Source organism: Rosa chinensis, chromosome 6 (genome assembly GCF_002994745.2).
Source record: "Rosa chinensis cultivar Old Blush chromosome 6, RchiOBHm-V2, whole genome shotgun sequence".
In the NCBI taxonomy this organism is placed as follows: Eukaryota; Viridiplantae; Streptophyta; class Magnoliopsida; order Rosales; family Rosaceae; genus Rosa; species Rosa chinensis.
This window is the reverse complement of record NC_037093.1, coordinates 18,822,015-18,848,876: the sequence shown is the minus strand read 5'-3', so window position 1 is coordinate 18,848,876 and position 26,862 is coordinate 18,822,015. Positions and strand designations below refer to the sequence as shown.

General features: G+C 37.2%; 1 pseudogene; it reads left to right on the top strand.

Moving 5' to 3' along the window:
* Positions 1–12,107: 12,107 nt before the first annotated feature.
* Positions 12,108–23,638, top strand: LOC112170987 (annotated as a pseudogene).
* Positions 23,639–26,862: the final 3,224 nt, after the last annotated feature.

The following is a 26,862-nucleotide window of genomic DNA, read 5'->3' as shown; positions in this document are numbered from 1 at the left end:
TTCTATCTCAAAATCAAGGATTTATTGCTTAAGTTCTTAGATTTGCTGCTGAAAAATTAACTTTAGGGAATAGATTAGGGTAAATTGCAGTCTTTGTATTAACATGGAGTGTAATTGTGGTTGGTTAATTTGATCTATGCTCTTTTTGACAGGTTGCATGTGCATTTGAATGAAAAGATCAATTGAGAATGTTATGCTGTTATTGTAAATGTTGAGTAGAAGGTTAAGATTTTCGTGCTATGGGGTTGGTGGTGTAATACCTCTCTAGATCTGGTTTTTCTTTTGGTGAGTATGTGGAAATTTAACTTCTTCTTTTTTTCTTTCTGTTTTGCTGAAAAATTGCAAGTCATACTTAGGATTGGACTTTTTATACTCTTTCCCATATGCTCGTTTCAGGTATACAGTCCCTTGCTCATGCAAATAACTGATCTCTATGAATGACTTTTATGTGTCTTGCTTAACCTTATAGCTGTGCCATCACTAATCGGAAGTTATATTTATTTCATAGAACTTAGTTTAAGTTGTTCAAAGTGAATGTTGTTAACATTAGTTAGCTGTGTCACAATGTGGAATGTCAAAGGAAAGACACTGAAAGTTGAACGAGGTGTAAAGAAACTCAATGGAGGTGGGTAATTTGGGGCAAATATATATGTAAGGTGTGAATTCGCATGTTACTAATTAGTTTTCTCAGCAAATGTGCTTTGTTTAAATTTCTTTTCATTAATAGTCCTAGTTTGAATTGGTCAGATCTGATAATAAGGATAAGAGAACTTGGGTATTCCAAGCACCTGGAATAAATAGTGGTGTACTCTTCTGCAAGAGCAATTTCAAGCTGAATTTGATAAATTGATTGTTTTAGTGATTTGTTATATACTCAGATGGATATTTCAGTGAACTTTTGGTTTATTTTAATTAGGTCCTGTGGTGGTGGCGGTGGCGGCGGCTTTGGCAAAGATAGAGTTGGTGCACTCGATATATTATTGTAAGTGCTATAATATTCTCATGTTCCTTCCTTTGTTTTGTATTTTTTAATTATGAATTGAGGTATTGGATGTGCATGAAACAGTATGGAGGTTTATTAAGTTAAATGGACCTAACATTAAATATTTCCAGTAGATCATATTGTGCGAATTCAATTCTTTTATGTGGTTTTGGAAAAAAAAACCATGGGAATATAGGAATATTCATTTGGAAATGTGTTACATTGTAGATGCATATATAATGTGTATGGGAAGGGTAATGCACCTGATCGGCATAGGTTTTTTTTTTTATATTTTACATTGTCCTCTGCTAATCCTTTCCTTTATGTCCAGGTAATTGCTCTTCTTTTTGTTGAAATTTATTGGCTGTTGTGCAGATACTATGACTTGATTAATCCTTTATGTTCAGATACTATGACTTGATTTAATCCTATAATATATGCACTAATTGAAATCATGAGATTATACATTTCAACAGGAACATCTTACAAGTATCCAGCTGCACAAATGGTATTGTTGTTATAGCTTTTTTCTTTTTTCTTTTTTCTTTTTTTCTTTTTGTATGAGATTGGAAGGGTTCTATTATTCAATAGACTAGATTACATATATTCCAAGCCAAATCTAAATATCAATGTCTAAGTATTTACAGTGTAGCAAACTACTAACTGCATTTTTCAGAAACTTTCATAAGAGCAACATTTTTCTAGTATATATTTGTATATAAAAGGAAAGCAGAATCTTGTTTCACTTCTCCTGGGATACTTTGACTTATTAATTAAGGTGTGCTGTCAAAGCGTGACTATATTGTTATGTTTTGAAAGATCACCTGTCTTCCAAACTGGGGTTTGCATTACCAGATGTAAATATAAGTCTTTTTATTTTGTCTTTCTCTGAAACAAGTTGATGTGGTGGCAAAAACAGAAGAAAAAAAGAGGAGCAGCAGGAGCAAGCATTAGTCGTGGTCGAAGTGGGCAAGCAATCATAAATAGTCCAATAATCACTGATCCATTTCTAGCACACTAATGTTTTTGTCCCTGATGCAATGTTAAACAATAACTTGTCACCGATTCATGATTTTGTGAAACAATGACCAATACGAATTGTATCTTGGTGGATCCAATGTATTTTGAAGTTTAAAATATTGGTTGGGGTACTATTAGTTCATTTGATTGTTTGCATCAAATTTTATTTCATTTAATCACTACTGTTCATTAGGAAAAATGGATGTTTAAATTATCATACAACAGATTTCTCATATATCAGACAATAGTTTTTTCAAAAAATAAGTCTTCTAATTTACTCTCACACAACAAAAAACACTCGAACTCCGTTGTCTGACAAGCTTAACAAACAACGGATTTAAACAAGTTCTGTTGTCTAAAGGCAGCGTCTCAACTGCTGCGCAGCCACGCCTGGCATCTACCGAGCCATCACACAACAGTTATAACACATACACGTTGCCTTTGTGTTTCTCAGACAATTGTGTTCCACCGTTGTTTGAATTTTCAACAGACAACAGCTCGCTCTACAACAATGGCACTCCAAATCACACAACACTTTTCTCCCGTTGTTTGATAAGGTTTTTGGCATAGTGTTGGGCTGCTTTGATTTTGAAACCAATGATAATTAATTTGGAAGGTTGGTTTTGATAACTAAACAGATTTGATGGTTTATAATTAATGTGGAAGTTTTTTTTTTTTGAATCGAAATAGGTCATCCAATTTTATAATATTGAGCAAGCAGTACCAGAAACACACCCTTGAGGGGCCGATAGAAAGAGCTGTCTTTTAGAACATACAAAGGACCTATTATAGAGAAAACAGAACCTCACACTCTCGGGTACACACACCTTTTAAAGAAGTTCACGCACCTTTATTCTAACAAAACCTAGAAAACTCAGAAGCAGTTTAAATAAATATAACAACCGAGCAACTAGATTTTGTGACCCAAATGAAAATTAAATATTGCTAATAGAGGAAGATGCTCCTACATCTCTCGCATAGCTCCACCACCTTTTGGTAACTCCTCCATCAGATCAGTTTCAGCATTCCCACCAACCAGAAAAGCCCTACTGGTCTTTTGGACTCGAAGCAGCCCAATCCAAAAACCAATAGAGAGGCCCACATCCACAGCAGCCCATTTGAAAGCCCAAATGGGAGAAACCTTAGTAGAAACCACCATAGCATAACCACCGCCAACCTTCTTGCTGCATCCACCATCGACAGCAACCTTGCCTCTGCGGGCGTCCAACGTACCCAGCCTCTAGATTAAGGCCTTCAACAGGCTTGCCTTCGCCTGTAACTACTTTATCAAAACGAGTTGAGCCTGTGGTATTCCAAATCTCCTCTTCACCACCAAAGCCAATAGGCGACGCGATAGAAAAGCAGAAGGTGAAACTTTCGCCTTGCTGAGTCCCACCCGAAGCCGGCAAGAAGGAAAGTGAGAAGCCTTGCTTTGTCGCCTCTACCACCTCATCAATTGAGACCCCTTCGAATTTCCAAGCCCGAGAGCCTAACACCGAAAGCTTCCGGTCCAAAACTAAGAGATTTTGATGATCAAAACCGCAGTCATCTCTGATGCATTTATAGACGAGAGAGAGATGAAACATCCTTCCTAGTCAAAGGTACAACGCCGCCGCCTACCGAGGTTTGCCGCCGCCACAAATTCTCTCTTGCGAGAGTCAGAGAAAGCATTTATTTATTTATTTTATTAATGAGGAAGCTTGCCAAGTTTGGGAAAGTGAAAAAAAAAATGTACAAATAATAATTGTTAGATTACAACGATAGGAAAAAAAATATACACAATTTTCTATAAATACTTCACTTTCTATTTTACCTCCCACACCCAAAATGTTCATCCCTACTATTTATTTACATAATATATTTCTCATTTACACTAAATAAATTAATAGAATATTCAATAAATAGTAACTGACCCAGTGACCCAGACAAAACGGTTGGAAACAGATGTCCAGTGGAAGTGAACAGTATATTGACCCAATGACCTAGTGACCTTGACCTATTAACCCAAAGGGTGAACTTGCTCTAATAAAAGGAGGAAGGGTCGTTGCATATGATCGACCTCATTACATCTTTGTCCAAATAAAAGTCAATGGGAATAGAAACTATATTAAATGTATTGATGGTGTAGGATTTTTGATTTTCAATTTTATAAATTTATTTATTTATTTATTAAAAAAAGATTTGAAAATTTACTGATGATGTAAATACCGTACAATGCATTTTGAAATACATGCATGTATCAAGTACTGTAAGATATCAGAGAAGAATAATTCTGTACTAGCATTATGTGTGCAATTAATAATAGATATCAAAGGACTCCAATTGTATTGTCCAAGTACTCTCATCCCAAAGAGAGATCATAATATTATTGAGAGATCATAATATTACTGAGCCTCCTTCTTGGCTAATTAACCTTATAGAAGAACAGAATCTAGTCATCAAGCAAATTGGAGAGAAAATGACTCATATTTGCTTCTTGGAGCCTGCTCATCTTACAGTTACATGTTCTACTTGTTTTATTGATAACTAAGCTATATATTGTTTTCCTTCGGTTTTCCTCAAACTGATCTATTTTGACATACTTGGTGGACTTGAGCATTAATTTGCATGCAACTTGCTTACTATTTTTAAAAAAAGAAAAAAAAAATCATGCCTTTGATTTGTGTTTTACTAGTTGTGTTATTGCAAAATGGGGGGTCGTTTAGGGTACCTTGATGTATGTCATACCCTTATTTTTGATTTTTTTTTAAATATTTTTAATAAATTAATGTAGTGGAAACCTATTGAACTGAATAACAGATTATGTGGCGACCCGAAGACCGGACTACCACAGCGCCGCCTCCCCAACGAACCGTATACCCGCGACACTTAGGGAGTAAGTGCTTTGGACTTATAATTCCTTAAAGAGACAAGGCCTTTAGGTTGAAAAACAAGAAATCTATAAGCCCAAAGTTCTTAGGCTTGCATAGTGGGCTTGGCTCGTAACCAAAGATTACGAACTAGGCAAGGAAGAGGAAAGGAAGGTGGTGTTGTGTTGAATTTAGAACCTACGTCATTTTTTTGTTCTTAGCCCAAGTTTACTTTAGGTTCATTGAATGGTAATTTGTGCGAGTCTTCTACGTTTAGCCCACTAGGACCTAAACTCAAGTGGAGGTTCTAACCCTAGGGTTCCACTTTGGTGGTAAGCAATCACACGCATCATCAACCATACATATCTTTACAAAAATCTGACGGGATCAAACATGCCAAATAAAGAGAAAAATAAACTTTAAATAAAACAATTTGTGGCCTCCAAGAATAATCCTCTGTACCCAAGCTTCGACAGCAACGGCCTGCAAAACAAACTAAAGTAGGGGTTAGGCTCCTATATCCAGTCATTGCCCATGCCCGCCCCCATATCTAAGTTTGAAAACATAATTTATCTTTTTGACAAAAAGGGTAGTAGATAAAACCGGTTTGCGATTCCACGTGATCGTCACCATGTAATTATAATTCCACAGCAATTGATCTCCTTCAACAAATTCCATCATAACCGTCAATCTAGCCAATCAATTTCCGAAATTCAATCATTATCACAAGACTAGAGACAAATGAGATAATCAAGAACAAGGGCATGGTGCACACTGCCCACCACCGTTGGCTCGGGATTTTCAATCCCCAAGGAGGAACAAACCATCTCTTTATATCCCCATCAATTGTCAACACATCATTTCAACCACGCAAACCATTTCAAGTGTAAAAACAGATAATTTCCCAAAAACATGCAAGAGGCCTCATATAAAACATAGTATATGCAAGAAAAGCATAGATGGAGTTAAAGACATCCCCTACCTGGAACTCGAGCTTTCTCTTGCAGCACTTGGCCTCAATATAACCTTGTAGCAACCACCAACTTCACAAGAACCTACCAAGATATCAAGCCTAAATCAAATAAGCGACATAATTTACTCTCAATACTCTCTGACGAAAACCCCTTCTTTAATCTAATTTACTAACTAATAACCAGACCATTTGGGTTCTAAGAAGGAGTTGGTTTTCAGGAAAAAAAGAAGGTAAGAACACCTTTAAAAGACAAGTAGTTAAAAGCTGGAAATAGAGTTTAAAAAGGAACTGTCAAGGGTCCAGGAAAATTGTTTAAAATACTGGAGGTAAATTCTTGGAATTTTTTTTAAAGGAGGATGGTTTAACAACCAACTCAGTAAGATTGAAATGGTAAGTGAAGCCATTTAAAGAGTAAAGGTTTTAAAGGCTAAAGTAAAACAATGTGCAGATTCTTTCCAGAAATATCAGCTTCTGTACACATATTTCAAAATTCCAAAACTAATTCTAGAAAAATGATTTTTGAGCGATTCAAATTCTGAAACGTTCATCTTTGTGTCTATTATCTTTCTATAGAAGGAACTAATCCTAAATTCTCAGTGGTTCGGCACCAGTTTTGAAATGAATACAGCTGGGTCAGATTATACTGAAAACTGAAAAACTGCAGAAAGTTGTTCCTTTTTTTATAGCTGTTTTGGTACCCAATATGGCTAGTTAAGTAGACTCTAAGACACTTACAGAATTTATCTAAAGCTTCTAAAGACCTAGAATTTTAGTCAACCTCTAATATTATAAAGGAAGGTCTTGTAGCTCAATAACATGATGTTTTGAAACATGATGTTTGGACAACCGTAAAACAAATAAACTCTTGGACCAAGCACGATTTTAATGTTCAAGATATAACCATGGTCTAGCGTAATTCCAACCCATCAGAATGAATGAGAAGATCAAAGTTAAAGCAATAAGGTACCAACAACAATAGTGACAAGTTGTAATCTACAAGGATTCGTAATAACAACCAAATCAAACATAGTATTAAGGAAAGCATGATACTCACCAAAGACCAACCAAAAAGGTGAGTTTTCTTGAGGGCTTCAACTGGAAAGAGAGCTAAGGGAGTTTGATTTGATCGAGTCCAGTTGCAGGCCAAGAAGTTTACTCGATCTCAGACACGTAGAGTGAAACAGAAATTTCTCAATATGTAGAAGAGTTGTTTGAACGTATTGAGCCTAAAAATTGAAGAAAGTGTTGAGAATCGGTCAATATGTGAAGTCGAAAACCACAAATAGGCACAGCACACCAAGAGAAACAACCACAGAGATACGAGCACAAGAACACAGATTTAAGGTGGTTCAGCAAAACTTTTGCCTACATCCACCGGGCAAAAAAACAACCTTCCACTATATTTATAATGGGTACAACCAGAAAGAATAAGAAAACAAGGACTCTCTCTTCTCTTCCTATCTCTCCCTTCTTTGCCCTCTCTCACTCTCTAACTCCGAGAATGGAATACACTTTGCTCTCTATGTTTGTGATGAAAAACCTAGAGCAGAACCCCTCCTTATATAGCCATAAGGATATCAGCTTTCTTCACCGATTAGGAAACCTATTCCTATTGGTGGTAGGCAATTATGCCTTCCCCTTCTCAATAATAAAAAAGGATTACAGGTAATCCTACATCAATAAGGATTTTCATTCCTCATTGGAACTCCATTCATCAGTAGGAATCCATGCCAAAACCTACTGGGTAAACAATTTTCATACTCTAAGACAATTGTCTTAAAGACTCATGGGCTGGAGACCCAACAGAAAGAGATAGGAACTTGATAGTTCGAGGATCTTACCAACTATTGGTATCAGTCTCAAACAAGATGTGGGGGATTCGGGTAGAGCAAGAGAAGGAATTCAAGCAGAAATCCGGAGCAGGCTCGCTTCTGAATAGCTCCCACTTCGATTGGTGTATAGGTCTCAAAACTACTCCAATAGAGCTAAAATTTGGAGATTAGACAGAAGAGACAGAGGTGAACAACTTTGATGAAGAAAGAATTTTGATCGGAGGTCCCGAACTAAGCGTTTAGGGGCACGGAAGGGGACTGATATGCACAAGAACAAGAGGAAGGGTGAGAAGAGAGAGGTGAATGACAATCTCTGGCTTGGATACTCCCTTTTGAATGTCTTGGATGGTTTTATAGGAGAGGTTACCCTTTGCATGGTGGCAAATGGAATGGAGGAGCTGAACGAGGTTCTCCTTTCTCTCTGCCCAATTTTGACGTGAACAAGAAAAGAAGAAGGCTGGGCTTTGCATGTGAGGTAGGAGGCTCAACTTGGGGAAAGTAAAAGAATTGAATCAGATAAATCATGGGGTAAGAAAATAGGTTGTAAAAATCAAAATGATGGGGAAATAAATGTAGAATAGATAAATACTAGAGAACTCAAAATTAAAATGTTGGCAAGACTAAATAAGAATTGGGCCTTACCAAACTTGTATTTAGATAGAAAAATGCAAGATAAGTTTTGTCGGAAGTTTGCTCGAGTTTGAAAAATATATTGAGTAAATAAATAGTATTTTTTGAAAGACAGAGGGATGGTTGAGGAGTAAGCGTCGGGTAAGGGAAGTAGAAATTCCACAAATTGTTAAGAAATAAGGTAAAATAAGAAAATCGTAAATGCATGCACAAGTAGATTTCAAGATTATGCAAGGGTGTTGTCATGAGCTACAAGAATCTTATTGGATCAAGGGGGATGTTCGGGTCAAAGGTCAACTAACCTATTGGGCTAGGTTCACTAGCATACCCGTTTATTGGGTGTCCAAAGTAAACTATGGACTCTAACATTAAGCTATGTTTGAGCCTAAGGCCCAAAACCAAGCTATTACCAAAAGTCTTTAGCTAAACAGAGGTCGCAAAAAATTATCTCGTCCAAAAGTGATGTTTGGAATTTCACGGGGCCTACAGGTTATCTACTTAAATATTGACATGTGTTATTTTTAAAAATAAAATTTACCCTATTAACAACACATTCTATTTTGATATGCAATATTGTTCAGAAATATGTAACAAATATTGTCAAAATAATAACTTACAACTAGTAGAACTAAAATTAAGACTTATGACCACACTTATTGCGATTATTGTAATCGAGTAGTCAAACATGTAAATATCATAGTTGGACACTATTATCAAGGAGAACATTGATTATCAAATAGAGAACCTCCTTACAATATTGAGTACTTACATATCTTTTGGTCTAATATTAATTTTATCATATATGTTCACCACTACAAGAGAAAATGTTATCGGCAACAACCCAAAGTTGTCGTAAAAAGTCAAAATTTCTCGCTGAATTGAAAATGCGACGATTTTGGGTTATCGCAACCAGTTGTCCCCTTATGTGTTTTACTGATTGTCAAAAGCGACGAAATTACACGGTTGTCGCTTTTTCAATATGCGACGTATTTGGTTCCTCGCATATAACAAATTGTGAGACACATAAGTATTAAGTACTTATGTGTCAAAATAGTATTAACAACACATTCTATTTTGATATGCAATATTGTTCAGAAATATGTAACAAATATTGTCAAAATAATAACTTACAACTAGTAGAACTAAAATTACTACTTATGACCACACTTGTTGCGGTTATTGTAATTGAGTAGTCAAACATGTAAATATCATAGTTGGACACTATTATCAAGGAGAACATTGATTATCAAATAGAGAACCTCCTTACAATATTAAGTCAAAATTTCTCGCTGAATTGAAAATGCGACGACTTTGGGTTGTCGCAACCAGTTGTCCCCTTATGTGTTTTACTAATTGTCAAAAGCGACGAAATTACACGGTTGTCTCTTTTTCAATATGCGACGCATTTGGTTCCTCGCATATAACAAATTGTGAGACACATAAGTGTGTTACTAAAAACTATATGCGAGACTTTATATTTGTTGCTATTTTTAATATATGAAACTTCATTTATGTCGCATATTCCATATGCAGGGCTTGGATGTTTGTTGCATTTTCAATAAGCGACACAATTTGTTCCTTGCATATGACATATAGTGAGACAAGTGAGTGCGTTACAGAATGCTATAAGCGAGACTTTATGTTTGTTATAATTTCTAATATACGAGACCTCATTTACGTTGCATATTCCGTCTGCGAGGCTTATATATTTGATCAAAAATTTATATGGGGGACTTTTTTTTGTTGCAAAAAGTAAGTGCGAGGTTTCATTGTTGTTGCATATATTAATATGTACGTGACACATATGTTTTTGTTGTAGAAACTTCTAAGCGAGGCTTCTTGTTTGTCTCATATAATTTCGTTGAGGAACTAATTGTGTTGCATATTGAAAAAATGACAAGCCTGTAATTTTGTCACTTTTGACAATCAGTAAAACACATAAGGCGACAATTTGTTGCGACGACCCAGAGTCGTCGCATTTTCAATTTAGCGAGAAACTTAGACATTTTACGACAACTCCGGATTGTTGCCAATATCTTTATAAAGATATGTCAAATCAGCATAGTTGTCGAAAATATAAAATGCAAGATTAAATATTTGTTGGAAAAAATAATAGGCGAGATCGCATATAATGATTTGCAACATATGCAAAATAATCATTGTTTGTTGCAAATGACTTTAAATGAGGCTGGATTGTTTGTCTCATTTGATAATTATTTATTTAAAAATTTAAAAATAATTTGAATATTAAAAAAATTTAATTTATTAATAATAATCAAAGACTTATTAAATTATAAATCAAATAGAGTTTACAAAATTCAACTCAAAAATAATAATAGCTAATAAAAAGAAAAATTGTTTGCCATGACTAGCTAAATCCTAAACTAAAAATTACTGAAAAATGAAAATGACTTTATGAATCACAAGTCTTCCTCCAAATCCTCTGTTTCCGAATTATCTCCATTGTTTTGGACACCGTCTTCATCTCTTCCAAAGACATCATCTTCTTCACTGTTGGGTACCGCGATGTTCATGTCAATGTGCACAACACAAATATTGTCAAAATTGTAAAATGGTTGTCACACTTGTTAAATTATCCATAAACTAGTACATTAGTTTAGGTGGAGTAATTACTACAAATAGAACAAAATTTTCCGCTTTTACATCAATTGACGTGGATTGTGGTAAAATGAATGGTCATTGAATTAATCATTTCATTAATGACTTAAACATAAAGATTTACCACTCCTACAACAAATTGGTTGTCACACATGTTAAATTGTCCATAAACTAGTACATATGTTATAGACTTATAGGTGGAGTAATTACTACAATAAGAACAAAAATTATCGTTTTTACATCTCTTGTTGTAGTTTGTGGTAAATTATGTCAATTGAAAGTAATTACGATTTCGACGATGAAAATTACACAATATATTACTTTAGTTACGCAAGGGAGAACTTCATTACACCAGTGAGGACATATGTGGTTTTAGTCCAAATATAATGGTTTACCTATATGATAACACATTGTGATAATATTTGTAAATTAGTTCAAAAATCAGTAATAACAAGTTGTACGTGAAGTAGTTACTACATCTAAAACAAAAATTATATATTTTTACATTAATTGTTGTGGTTGTCGTAAAGAATTATATTTGGTTAAGAAAACTACTAATGATATAACTAATTAGTAATAAAGACTATTTAACTAATACTAATTTCGTGAGCTTAGGTTAGAAGGTTTTTGTTTTTAATAAGGAAATAATGTAATTGTCAATTGATAATCAAGCATTAATCAAACAGTAATTGGCTAATGATAAATTAATTAGTAATAAAAACTATTTAACTAATAGTAATTCGGTGAGGCTAGGTTAGAAGGTTTTTTTTTAATTTTTTTTAAAGGAAAAAAATGTAATTGTCAATTTATCATTAACAATCAAATAATAATTGGCTAATGGCTAAATAGATTACCAAATTTTAAATATTTTGGACCATTAGATATATTATTAATCCAATTGTCCAAAATATTTAACAAAATAGGTGTATGGCAAACACCCGGGTATCAAAGAAAATTCCTTGCAAAATGTATGTGCATGTTCTCTAATAATAATTTTAGCTTTGTCTCTGTCTCTGTTCGAGTTCTGTATATTTTTTTTCCTTTCCATTCTGAATGATTAGAGTTTGAATCAAAGACGATCAGATTGCAGAAGGGAATAGTGCCAGGAAGATCAATTATGGAAATGGGGATGGAACATCTACTCCTATCAACCCATGATCATGATCATGATAACTCATCAATAATCATCATCTTCATGACTCACATGGACCCTAAATGTTTTCTTCAAACCAGAACATCTCAGGCTGCGAAAAACAATGCCCATATATTTCAAAAAGAGACCCGGCCCTTCTTATCCTCCCAAGATACTTCCTAAACAAGAAGCTGATTCCATACCATTTCTCAATCTCAAACCTTCCATACCTTCTTGAATTCTTCTCATTCCCCCAGGATTCCCCCCAAGCCAAAGCCATTGAATACACACTAACCCAATGTGACCTTGAACCCATCAAAGGAGAGTCCAAGTTCTGTGCCACATCCCTAGAATCCATGCTTGATTTTGCAACTACCCTATTTGGATCAAGCACCCAACTGAAGGTCCTGACCACCCCCCCTCTCTCAAACCCTGCGACTCTTCTGCAAAACTACACCGTTTGGAAACACCCAATGAGATCCTTGCTCCCAGGATGATTGCCTGCCACACCATGCCTTACCTTACGCAGTTTTCTCCTGCCATAGCAAGAAAGCGAGAACAGGCTGTATCAGGCTTTGCTTGGCGGGGAGAACGGAGAGAGAATTCATGCTGATGCTTACAGCCACATGGATACTTCTCAGGGGGACACTGGGACAGGAGCCACGTGGTGTTCCAAGTGCTTAGGGCTGAGCCTGAAATATATTTCTCCGGTCTGCTATTTCTTTCCTACAGATATCAAGATATCTGAATTTATGTATCTTTTTTACGTGATTGTGTGTACGTTTCTATATGCGAATGACTATGCAAGTATGTTTTCTCGATATAGTCAAGTAAAGTAGTAAACCCATACCTGCATCATATACATGCATGTGAATGTTGTATTCTGAAATTAATTTTAAATATTGGCTAAGTAGACACTTTGTTAGGATTTGTGATGCTAACTAGATGGATTGACCGTAACATAACATGTACGTATCTTTCCTACTTATAAAGAATAGCTATGGATTGCTTATTTTACTTTAAATTGTAAAGAAATCCATACTACATGACAAGCACAGTTTTAATTAAAATTTTGGTTTTTTTTTTTTTTTTTGGCAAAGAGCAATCTAATAACATTAAAGTGAAGAAAGGTTACAGAACCCAGAAACTGGGTTGGAACAACAAACAAACAGGAACAAGAAAGAACAAAGCAACATAAAGCAAACCCAGACTACAACACAAACACATAACACAGAGACAAAGACAACAACAACAACAACAACAAGGACTCAAACTAGGGGAGCCCAATCCATCCAAACCACAATCTAGCCAAGCAACGGACGCTGCCACAGCGATAGCGCCACCACGAACAGAATTCGCACCAATTTTGAAGAACATCATCGGGCCAGAGTTGAAAAGCTTGGAAAGAGCCAACAACGAACTCGAACGAGAGCACCGGAACAACCCAATTCCAAACACACAAGGAGCCACAAATCTCAGATCATCTCCGGAACGGAGAACATCTTCCATCGCCAAAGTAGAAACCACAAGAACCGAAGCAAGACAAAAAGTAAACAGATCCACAAAGGGATCTACTAGACAGCCACCCAAAGGATGAACAATCCTGTGTTGCACAATTGGGATCCAACCCATGTGCGATAACGGGCACACCCTGTTTAAAAGGGCGACTAAAGGCATCAGAGGAGAGTCACTGGAAACGGCAACACCCGAACAAGGAATTGGATCTGAGCGGTAATTGAATTTTGGATCGGAAAAGGGAGGTACCGAAGTTGAAGAGAACAGACCATAACGAAAGGGAAACACAAAATTGAAGAACAGAATTGAAAAAAGAAGGCAAGAAGCCTCAGAAACAGGCCATCGCCTGAGCAAAAGCGCCCATAAAGGGCGGAAGTTCTCGCCACCGACTCTCACGAGAGGAGAGAGGAAACCCAGAGGAAGAGGAAAGGAAAACCAAGAAGCATTTATCTAAAAAAAAAAATAAGTAATTAAAATTTTGGTTTGAACTTGAACGTTTTGCTAGCTAGCTTTTTAATTATATATATCAAGCAATTCAATTCATAAACCAAGTCATGGCTTGCCTGCGATTACATACTCAGCTTACATACATAAATTTCAGCGTGGTCGCTGTGCTAGGTCTTAAATTTTGTGAAGTCTATCAGGTTTTGCATTAGATTTCGTAGTGTTACAATCTGTTGGCATTTCCAGGATGCAATTTTCTCTCAAATATTGATCCCCTAGATCTACACTGTCTACACAGGAATATGAATTCTTCTATTCAGTGGGTCTATATCACTTTTGCCGATAGTAATAATCGACAGCAACAAATAGAAATTAGCAAACAACAGAAATGAAAATAGCCAAGAACGCGAGTCCAAGTAGAACTTTTGGAGTTTTGGTTTTACTAATTAAACATAGTGGAATAGTACATGACAGAAATAAACAGAAACTACAAATGACTGAATGAGCACCAATTAACCTGACAACTACTATAACTACAAATGCAAGCTTTGCTCGCACGCAAGCAAGCTACGATGTGATTTTCTATAAATAACAAGTTAACAACCACCATAACTTTGTTAGTCAAACCTGAAAATTTTGACAGATTTAATCCTGAAATATTAAAAAACGTTAAGAATAAATTAAATCACAAGGATAAATAAGAAAATTATAAAATAAATTTTTATTAAGAAAATTAAAAAAAATGATTCTACAACCTCCACTTTTCTGTCCAACTATTTTCTCTCTGCAATAACTACCACTGAATCTATTTCTTCTGCAATAATTACCCACTTTTTTTTTTTTTTTAACAATGAAATTTTTTGCAAAGCATGTGATTGCAGACTAGTATAATTAAACATATATACTTACTATTCTGAGAGTATTTAATATACTATTACACTTATACTTTAACTAGGTCCGGGTCTAAATTTTAGCCCTCAAAATATAATTGTTTAATAAATGGTCTCCAGCAATGCAAGACCAAATTTTAGCTCTTTCTAGTTTCTAATATTTTATTATTGTTTGATTTTTTTTTTAATTTATGATCTTATTAGTTGTAATTATTCTAAACTAGATTATATTTTGAGATGTAAATATTTTTTCTAACGTGCAAAATTTCGACAAGATAAAATATCTATGTTGAGGTGAATGATAAAAGGAAAATAGAAGGTGTGAAATAATAGAGAAATGATGTATGTATTTATAGGAAAAATGAGATTTTGAAAAATTTTACTGTTTTGATATTTAAAAAAAAAAAAAAACTAGTTGTTGTATGTAATCCTAGCCATTCATTTGGTCCTTTTAAATTTGGCATGGGCTAGCCAAAGAGCTACATTTGGCCCTCTTCTAAGCCTTTTGGTCCTTTTATGGCCCTTTAGCCATTTTCTTGGTTGTTGTTGGAGATCAAAAAAGGGCTACAATTTAGGGAATTGCCTTTTAGACCCAATTACTGGAGAGCCTAAGGGGTTCCAATGCTTCCTAACTTGTGCAAGTCTATTATCATTAAAATGTATAAGGAAAAGCACATTATGTGCCTTTGTCAAAGCAACTGACGAGAAGGGAATCAAGGAATTACAATTACAGCTCAATCAGCATTTAGTATCATTAATGTAATCGATATTTCCGTTGTAATTCTCTCCCTATATAAAGGAGCTATGAAATGAAATGAGTAGACCAATTCCAATTGTCATTTTACTTTTATACGTTATCAGCACGCTCAAAGCCAATAGCCAATAGTCAAAAAAAAAAAAAAAAACCTAGCTTCGGGAAAAAAATTTCTTCTCCCTGCCGTCAACCCAACAGCGCCTCCATGTCCTCACGCTAGCATAGCAGCACCATGCCCAGCACGCACAACCCACACGTGCCACCAGAGATCGGATACCTGTGACCTTGAATCTGATTCTTCTTCATCCAGCCCTTGCCTTGGTGCCCCCGTCAACCTACTCGGGCACTCCAGCCCAGTCCACCTGACCTCGGCGCTTCCTTAGTCAGCTGGCATCCATCACCACATGCGTTAGCCGGCATCCTTACCCTCCGCTACTACCCCCGCATCCACTGGCTTCCCAGATCACCGGCGCCGCCCTTGAGACCCACCAATCTCGACCTAGACTCACCTTCACCATTTGTAAAGCAGAAAAAAAAAAAAAAAAAAAAAAAAGGAAGACAGAAAACTAGAAAGGAAGAAGAAGACGAGAAGAAGAAAGAAAAAAGAGAAAAAAAAAAAAAGAATCCCGATTCGTGTCCATTTTGGGTTGTTGACCCAATCTAAAAAAAAAGGCCCAGCAAAAGAAAAAACAGGCCCTGTGGCCCAAGAAAAAAGAAGAAGCAAAGAACAGAAAAATAAACAAACAAACAGGCCCTGAGGCCCAAGAAAAAAAAGCAAAGAAAAAGAAACAGGCCTTGGGGCCTAGAAAAGAAAAAAAGCAGGCCAAGAAAAAAAACAAAAAAAAGGTCTCGTGGCCCACTATTGCAAAGAGGGAGGAAGCGGCCGAGTTTTTTTTTTTCTCAAGTACAAAAACATCGCTACGCACGTATGCATCAACACGTGCGTGAGTTTGGATTGTTTTATTTTCTCGAAACCAAGTATGTTCTCTTTTATTTATTTTCATACTATGGTATATTTCATTATTTATAATTAGAACTTTTGAGCATGTTTAGTTAGATAAATTTGATCCTTTTAAGCATGTTTTGTTATTTATGTTTTACATAATTATGTTTAAGCATGTTTTAATTATGCTATAGTTTATACTTTATTTGAACATGCCATATATATATATCTTGTTATATATTATTTATATAATTTTGAGATTGTTTTGTGAATTTTATTTACGCCTATATGATTATTCCTAAGCATACCTTTATACTATGCTATCGTTTGTATTTTATTTTACGCATGATATATTATTGCTACAATTATGTGTAACATATATTTTGGTATATATTTGTGAATTTGAGCATGCCATGTAGTTTATTTTTATATATGCTATGTTTAAATGTGCTATGGTTATTTTAAGAATGCCACATATATAATCCGCTTTGCCATGATAATGAAAATTCATGCGCATTATACACACACTTACTGTGATAAAGTATTTTCACATAGCATCGAAAAAAATATGACCATTACGAATTTTGGTCTTGAAATCTAATTCATATGTTTGGAAAATAATTCACGTGGACGTCTTTATGACTGTGTAATTTATATCTTCCCTCTTGTTTATGTAGATAGCTGATCCAACTCGACCTGAATTTGACATCTTGGACTCAGAAGAACTTAAGTGCCATCGTTGGGTTTCCGATGTGGAAACTGCCTTTGTAGCAAAAGACTACACTACCACCATTACCAACCCCAAAGATGATGAACTATCTAATAAGGTGAAAGCAGATGCCTTAATGTTTCTGAGGCGACATATTGATCCTAGCCTACGCTGGGAGTACCTTCAGTTGAAGACACCCAAAGAACTGTGTGATGCCCTTAAGGGACGTTTTGGGAACATTCATGACATTTTGCTCCCAGAACTGGCCCTTCAGTGGAATGGAATCCGCTTACTTGACTACAAAAGGGTCAATGATTTCAACAAGGACATGTTGCGCCTAAAGTCACGTCTCAATTTATGTGGAAGAAAAATCACAGAAGATGATATGATCTACAAGACTCTTTCCACCTTTCCTACTTCAGTGCTTATACTAGCAGACCAGTATAGGCTGGAGTATGACAAAAAAAGAATCACAACCTTCAATAAGCTGATCAGCCTACTGCAAGTGGCTGAGAGACATAATGAGGTTCTCTTGAACAATAATGCCAGGCTAATTATGGAAAAATGAAAGGTGGAAAGAACTCCAATGCAAGGGGGTTTAGACGTGCTGATCCCTACCCACGTGGCAACAATGCACCATGTGGAAAGGGACGTGGGGATCGTGGAAACAAGATGCAAAAGGAAAGAGTTGACAATGAACCATGCTATAGGTGTGGATTCATTGGACATTGGTACAAGAACTGCCAAGCAAACAATAGAGTAGCAGCCAATTACAAGAGGTATAGAGAGTCTAAAGAACAAGAGCCTCACTATATGGAAGAAGGAGGTCATGACCTAGACGTCAACCTTACAATTGCAGACTTCAATGGAAAAGAAGAACTTGCTAAGTCAATGGATGCTCTCAATCTTGACTGATCTGCTTTATTCATTTTATTTTCCAAAGACAATTGTGAAGGCATAATGCCTCATTTTTAATTAGACTACTACTTGGTCTTAAAGTTTATTTCAATAATGGTTTGATAAATTAGATTTCTGAACAAGACCTTATTGGATTATCGTTGGCTTACTAATAAATTTCAGATTTTATTCTGAAGCATTGAATTTATTCGATTTTATTTACTACATACATGGTTCAAAATAGCACTATAAAGATGTAAAGCAATACATCTAGAAAAAAGAAAAATTATTAGAATGAAAAGAATACCATTCTACGCAAATAGAAATACTCTAAAGAATATGAGTTATATTTTCTAAATACCTCCCATTTATTTGTAGAAATGAATGGAGGAGAACTTGAGTGCTTAGTTGATAGTGGGACTACCCACACAATATTAAGAAATAGGCAATTATTCATTGAATTAATAGCCTATAATTTCTCTGTGACTACAATGATTGGATCATCACAAGTAAAAAAAGGGCAAGGAACTGCCAAATTTTTTGCTGCCTAATGGCACAACATTTCAAGTCACAGACGCTCTATATGCACCAAGAGCTAATCGAACCTTATTAAAGTTTCAAAGATATTCATGCCAACGGTTATCATGTAAAAACACTGTGAGAATGGAACTGAATACTTTTATATTACCTCTAATAAATGTGGAAGGAAACACATTTTAGAGAAACTTATGAGTCAATCTAGTGGACTGTACCACACTACTATTCGGATCATTGGATCCTATGCTATCACCAATAATGAAATGTGGGACACTGACTCATATAGGCTTTGGCATGACCGCCTAGGGCACCCCGATCATGACATGATGATCTGTATTTTAAAGAACTTAGATGGACATCCCTTCTTTCGAGTGAAAAATAAAATGGGACCAAAATCCGTCACGCTGCAAGGTGTCGGTCCTAGTACTACTCAAATGCAGTCATTGCATTCTGAAGTACCAGAAGCACTACCTCCCTCCCATTATGCCTCATTGACTATTTCAAAGGCACATCACTCGTTTTGCAAAGCCTGCTCTTTAGCAAAAACAGGATCGAGAACTTCCTATGCTAAAGATACAAAACAAAACATTCCATTCTTACAAAGAATACAAAGAGATATCTGTGGACCTATCCATCGAGAATGCGGACCATTCAAGTACTTTATGGTTCTGGTGGATGCCTCGGCACACTGGTCACATGTCGTTTTATTGTCCACAAGAATGCTGCATTTGCAAAACTCCTAGCACAGATTATACGTTTAAGGGCTCACCACCCTGATCACCCTATCAAGTCTATAAGGAATGATAATGCTGGAGAGTTTACATCAAAAGCATTTAATGATTATTGCATGTCTATCGAGATCGATGTAGAGCATCCTGTACCCCATGTGCATACACAAAATGGTCTCGCAGAAGCCACCATCAAAAGGCTACAAATGGTGGCTAGGGCATTGGTTATGCGCACCAACCTGCCTATATCTGCCTGGGGTTATGCAATATTACACGCAACTTTACTTATTCGTTTCAGACCCACTGCTAGACAACCATTTTCTGGTACCAGTTGGTAACTGGATAAGAGCCTGACATTTCACACTTACGCATATTTGGTTGCGCAGTATATGTGCCTATTGCGCCCCCACATTACACCAAAAAGGGTCATCAGAGACAATTAAGTATTTATGTTGGATACGAATCCCCAACAATTATCCGCTATTTGGAACCCTTGACAGGTGATCTCTTTACCGCTGGATTTACGGATTGTCACTTTGATGAGACAGTCTTCCCGTTGTTAGGGGGAGATAGGAAAAAGGATTTTCCAAGGGAACGACATGAATTGTCATGGTTTGTCCCCACTCTATCTCATTTTGATCCCCGCACTTCACAATGTGAAAGTGAAGTGAAAAGAATAATCGATCTTCAGAACATAGCAGATTCGATGCTTGATGCGTTTACTGATATTGCAAAAGTGACGATATCACATATACCAGCTACAAATGTGCCTGCAAGGTTAGAAGTCCCCAACAAGGGGCACGGTGCTGCAGATAGAGGCACTGCAACCACACTTAGTGGAGGTGTGGTTGAGGCCGTGTCTCCCCAAAGGAAGAGGGGGAGGCCACTTGGTTTGATTGACACTCACCCAAGGAAGAAGAGGGCGAGTAAAGCACAAACCGATCCATTAATCATCAATGTAGAGAATCTCGCTCATGAGATTGTCTCTGATTACAGTTATGTCCATGAATCAATACTGGAGGACGCTCCAATGTTTTGAAATGATTCCAGAGAACAAAGAAATCTCAATGGATTATGAGAGTGCGTATGAGTTGATAGAAAGATCTTCCATACACATTGATGATAAATTTGCATACACTGTTGCTCAAGAAATCATAGAGCATGATGATATCGAACCATGGCCTATTGCAGAATGTTAACAAAGAGCAGATCGGCCTAAATGGAAAGAAGCAATCCAGGAACAATTAGATTCTCTGATAAAGAGACAGGTATTTGGTCAGGTAGTGCTAACCCCACCAAGTGTAAAGCCTGTAGGACATAAATCAGTCTTTGTCAAAAAGCGTAATGAGAAGAATGAAGTCTTAAGGTACAAGGCTTGCCTTGTGGCGCAAGGTTTCTCACAACGCCCTGCAATTGACTACGAGGATACTCTCCTGTAATGGACGTTATAACGTTCCGCTACTTAGTTAGCTTAGTAGTTTTCGAAGGACTGGAAATGCAGCTCATGGATGTGGTTACTGCATATCTCCCTGGGATCTAGATTCAGAGATATATATGAAAGTGTCTGATGGCCTTGCATTACCCAAGTCAAGTGACTCTAAACCACGGAGTGCGTTTGCAATTAGGTTGAAACGCTCACTTTACGGATTGAAACAATCCGAGCGGATGTGGTATACCCGTCTAAGTGACTACTTGATTGGGAAGGGATATAAGAACGATGAATTATACCCCTGCGTATTCATAAAGAAAACAAGTTCCGGATTTGCAATTGTAGCAGTATATGTCGATGATATGAACATAATAGGTACTCTTGATGAAATAAGAGAAACCGCGAGCTATTTGAAATCCGAATTTGAAATGAAGGATTTTGGGAAAACTCGATTCTGTCTAGCCCTTGAACTAGAACACCGAGTTTGTGGAATACTATTCCACCAGTCTGCATATGTCCAAAAGTCAGGCAATTTAACATGGACAAAGCGCATCCTTCTAGCACTCCCATGATCGGTCGAAGCTTCGATGCAAAGAAAGATCCATTTCGTCCAAAGGAAGATGACGAAGAGGTGTTGGGAGCTGAAATTCCCTATCTAACTGCAATAGGCGCATTATTGTACTTAGCCCAATGTACTCGACCAGACATTGCATTCTCAGTGAACTTGTTAGCTAGATTTAGCTCAGTGCCAACGCAGCATCACTGGAATGGTATCAAGAACATTTTCGATACCTAAAAGGAACCATTGACTTGGGACTATTCTTTCCCTACAGAGAAATAAGAGGAACCGCAGATGGAACTGCAATCCCTAAAGGAATGTTGATGGCGAAAGCGCCACTCACTACACTGAAACGCCAAATAACGTGTTGGTTGGTTTTGCTGATGCTGTGCACCTCTCTGACCCACATAACGGTCATTCCCAAACTGGTTATGTATTTACCATTGGGAACATGGCGATATCTTGGAGATCAACCAAGCAAACCCTTGTGGCTTCCTCCTCGAACCACTCAGAGATCATTACTCTACATGAGGCGGTTCGTGAGTGTATATGGTTAAGAGCTATCATTACACATATTCGAGGGACTAGTGGTTTGAGTTCTACCACTAAAGAGCCTACTTGCATTTATGAAGATAATGCAGCTGGCATCAAACAGATGAAGCTAGGTTATATTAAGGGTGATAACACAAAACACATATCGCCAAAGTTGTTCTACAATCAGCAACAACAGGCTCTCCTCAAGATTCAAGTGAATCAAGTAAGGTCTGAGGAGAATGTGGCAGATTTGTTCACCAAATCATTGTCCAAGGCCACATTTGAGAAACATGTGAAAAACATAGGAATGCGAAGTCTTTCCAAACTCCGTTGATTAATGCAAGTATCAGGGGGAGGTGTAGACGTCAGGGGAAGTCTAACACACACATGTCATCCTCAAATGTAGAAGGTGCGTTGTGATCTTTTCCTTCAACTAATGTGTATTTTTTGTCCTACAGGATTTTTATTGTTACTTGGCAAGGTTTTTAGTGGGGCAACAACTCATGCACCATTTCGTCTTTGACTTGGCATAAGGGGGAGTGTTAAAGGAAAAGCACATTATGTGCCTTCGTCAAAGCAATTGACGAGGAGGGAATCAAGGAATTACAATCATAGCTCAATCAGCATTTAGTATCATTAATGTAATCGATATTTTTGTTGTAATTCTCTCCCTATATAAAGGAGCTATGAAATGAAATGAGTAGACCAATTCCAATTGTCATTTTACTTTTACATAAAATATAATATAGTATTGGTAATTTATGTCTACATATGTCTATATAATACTAATAAAAGGGGTTTTGAGCTAATTTTTTTTGTATAGTCATAGCTGTTTTTTCTTTTTTCTTCACTGCACCTATTTTCTTCATTCATGTATAAAAATATAGTTCTCCTAAAATGAGTATTTGCTTGATTTTATATATTAAGAAAGACGCTTTTACTAGTATAGATGATGAGACTAATATGAAACGATTTCCAAATATAAAATCTCGTCAAGGACATTTACTTATGTATTTTTTTTCCATTTCTATAATGACCAAAAGCACTTGCAATTCTCTATTGCAAGGTCAAACACATCTGAAGACAGTTTTTCTAAGCGCCGCTAGGTTTTTGGACCACCTTAAAACTCTTTTTTGCTCCTATATTCATCGGGATATGATGATTCAAAGGAATGTGTTAGTCTGGAATTGCAGGGGAATTGTCTGTAATGAAACTTAGTGAGCGTTGGTTGACTTGGTTAAGTTAAAGAAGCCTAACTTGATCTTCTTGGCTAAAACCCTAGCACAACCAAAGCATATCACGTCTCTGGTCAACAAGCTTGGATTTGCTGGTCATATATGCTTCTCACATGAAGAGGGTTCTCAAGGTCTTGCTCTGTTGTGGAATAGTGAGATTCATGTTGATACTCGCTCAAAGTCTCCTCACCATATTGATGTTGAGGTTCGTGAACCAAGGGAATCTACCTCGTACCGCTTTACTGGTGTCTATGGATATGCTACACGGGGAGATAGAAACCAAACATGGGACTTGATTCGTGCCCTAGCTGCTGAGAACTGCAGGTTGCCATGGCTCATGGCTGGAGATTTCAATGAGATTATGTGCCAAGTTGATAAGTCTGGGGGTGCCCCTAGGGCTTATGCACCCATGAATGCATTTAGGTAAACAATGATGTCTTGTGGATTGCATGATATGGGATTCATTGGATGCAAATACACGTGGTCTAACAAATTTACTAAAGAAAGACTGGATAGGAGTTTCCAGTCTAAGGAATGGCGAAATCTCTTCCCTTATAGCAGAGCTCTTACTCTCCAGCCAAATGAATCAGATCATTGCCCTGTTCTTGTGGAGGTGAGAACAAATAGAACTAGAGGAAACAAGCCTACTTGCAGGTTTCATTTTGAGATGTGGCATGGCAAGATAGAATGTATTGCGATAATCCAACAACAGTGGGCTTTTCCAACTACTGGTAATATGCTCCATCAGGTTAGTCGAAAGATTTCTGCCATTGGTAAGCAATTGCTTCAATGGCATATCACAGAGTTTAACAAGCAGAATTCTGAATTACGAGCAATTAGGGCAAAGTTGGAGGACATTATACGTCTGCCTTTCTCTCCATAACAATATGAGGAACATCGTTTACTGCATATAAAGCATAGCCAAATTCTCTCCCAGCAAGAGATTTATTGGAGACAACGCTCTAGTGCGGTTTGGTTAAAAGATGGTGATAGGAATTCTGCATTCTTTCATCGTAAGGCCTCAAATCGAAGAAGTAGGAACTGCATCAAGGGACTTCCTGATGATCAAGGTGTATGGCAGGTTGATCTTGACATGGTTAAAAGCATGCTGCTGGAGTATTACCAAAAGATTTTTGCCTTAGAGGAAACAGATGATTATGCATTATCTACTATATTTCGAGCAACTCCTATGAAAGTTTTGCCTCATATGAATAGAGAGTTGTTGCTGCCCTATACTGATGGAGAGTTCAAAGATGCACTTTTTCAAATTCACCCTTCTAAAAGCCCAGGGCCTGATGGTATGTCACCCTTCTTCTATCAAAAGTATTGGGACATTGTTGGTATGGATGTCTGCATAGCTATTCGAAACTTTCTTGAAACGGGAGAGATTTGGGAAGCATCTAATTTTACTCATCTTTGTCTTATACCTAAAATCAAGAATCCCACAGCAGCTGCTCACTTTAGACCTATAGCACTATGCAATGTTCTTTACAGGATTAGTTCCAAAGTGATTGCAAATAGGCTCAAAAGATGGCTCCCCGAAATTATCTCTCCACTACAGAGTGTGTATTTACCTGGAAGATTGATATCTGACAATACTCTAGTGGTTACCGAAGTAGCCCATTTTATGTATAAACTGAAAACTCAAGCGGAAGGCTTCCTTTCTCTTTAGCTTGACATCTCCATAGCCTATGATAGGCTTGAGTGGTCATTCCTGCAGATGATGCTCACCAAGTTGGGTTTTGATGTACAATTGGTAAATATGATCATGAACTGTGTCAAGTCTGTTACATATGGCATTCTTGTTAATGGTGAGCAAACTGAAGTAATTACTCCAACTCGAGGAATCAGGCAAGGGGATCCACTCTCACCATATTTATTCATATTATGTGCAGAGGGCCTCTCTGCTCTCTTATCTCAAGCAGTTGCAGCAGGGACCATTCAGGGTTTAAAAATGTGTCCAGGAGCTCCCACATTGCATCATCTATTCTTTGCTGATGACAGTTTTCTTTTTGGAGCAGATACTATAGAAGAGTGTCAAACTATTTGAGGAATTCTCAATATTTATGAAAAAGCTTCTGGTTAGAAAATTAATTTTCAGAAAAGCAGTGTGGTTTTCAGCAGGAGTGTGTCTATGGATGTTCAAACCCATCTGGCCAGCATCCTTGAGGTTCAAAGAGTGGATGAGCACGATCTCTATTTGGGTCTCCCATTGAGAGTGGGCAAGTCCAAAACTGCCAATTTTCAACACATAAAGGAAAAGATCGATGACTAAGAAGCTAGTCAATTGGAAATCCAAAATCCTGAGTAGTGCTGGGAAGGAGACTCTCATCAAGGCTATGGGTCAAACCATGCCTCTCTATACTATGAACTGTTATCTGTTACCAAAGGGCTTGTGTGATGATATGCATCAACTGTGTGCTTCTTTTTTCTGGGGAGACACAGATGACAAAAGAAGATTCATTGGAGAAGTTGGGAACGGTTATGCTTCACCAAGCAGGAAGGAGGTATGGGTTTTAAAAATTTATACGCTTACAATTTAGCTATGTTAGCTAAACAATGTTGGAGAATTGTATCCCATCCCCAGTCCCTTATTGCTCAATTGTTTAAAGCTAAATACTTTCCCAACTGCTCTTTTTGGGAGGCGGAGCTAGGTGATGCTCCATCTTTATCCTAGAGAAGCATCCTTGAGGCTAGGCCGGTTCTTAAGGCGGGAGTTAGGTGGAGAGTTGGAGATGAAATGAAGATTAATGTGTGGAACTCTAATTGGATTTGTAACTGTCCTCAATATTTGATTCGTCATCCTCCTCAAACTATTATTGAGAGGGTAGCAGATCTTATAAACCAACAAGATAGGTCTTGGATCCCAGCCTCTATACATCATCGATCTCTTCCCCCCAGAGATAGCTTCACATATTCTAGTCATACCACTGAGTAGACAGACCACTGATGATAGACTTTGTTGGAAGCCAGAACCGAGAGGTACTTTGACCATCAAAACAACATATTGGATTGCCCAAGAACATGTATTAGGTAGTGACTTGGCTACCCCGTCAACTGGAGACCCTTTTCGCCCATTATGGAGTAGATTGTGGAAAGCCAAGATACCGGGGAAAGTTCAAATATGTGTGTGGAGAGCGTGCCAAAATTTGCTGCCTACTAGGGAACGATTAACCCTCAAGGGATATACAGGTAGGGCTGGATTCGGTAAGAAACCGACCAACAATTCCGTCGACCGGCTACCGACCGATTTTGGTCGGTTTACTAAATCTGTAACCAAAGCCGAACCGCCGCCGTCGGTTACCGACAGATCGGAATACCGAAATTTCGGCTTGAATTTCGGTTACAACCAGAGATTATGGATCTGGAAATCAATGATGATGCTGATGGAGATGAGGAAGATCTGATTATGCTAATTATGCTAATTTGATGATTTGATGACAGAAGATCTGGGAACCAAAGTGGATCACTAATAGCTATTCGTGGATTGATATTCATTTCCTGCTTCATGTCAATTCATGCATTCATGGTGTCCCAATCAATGAATCACACCCTTCACTCCTCCGGCCTACTATGCCTTCATGGTCCCATCACAAAGTTACAATCTTTGTAAAAGAATTCTGAGAAAACAAAACCCAATCATTAAATTAC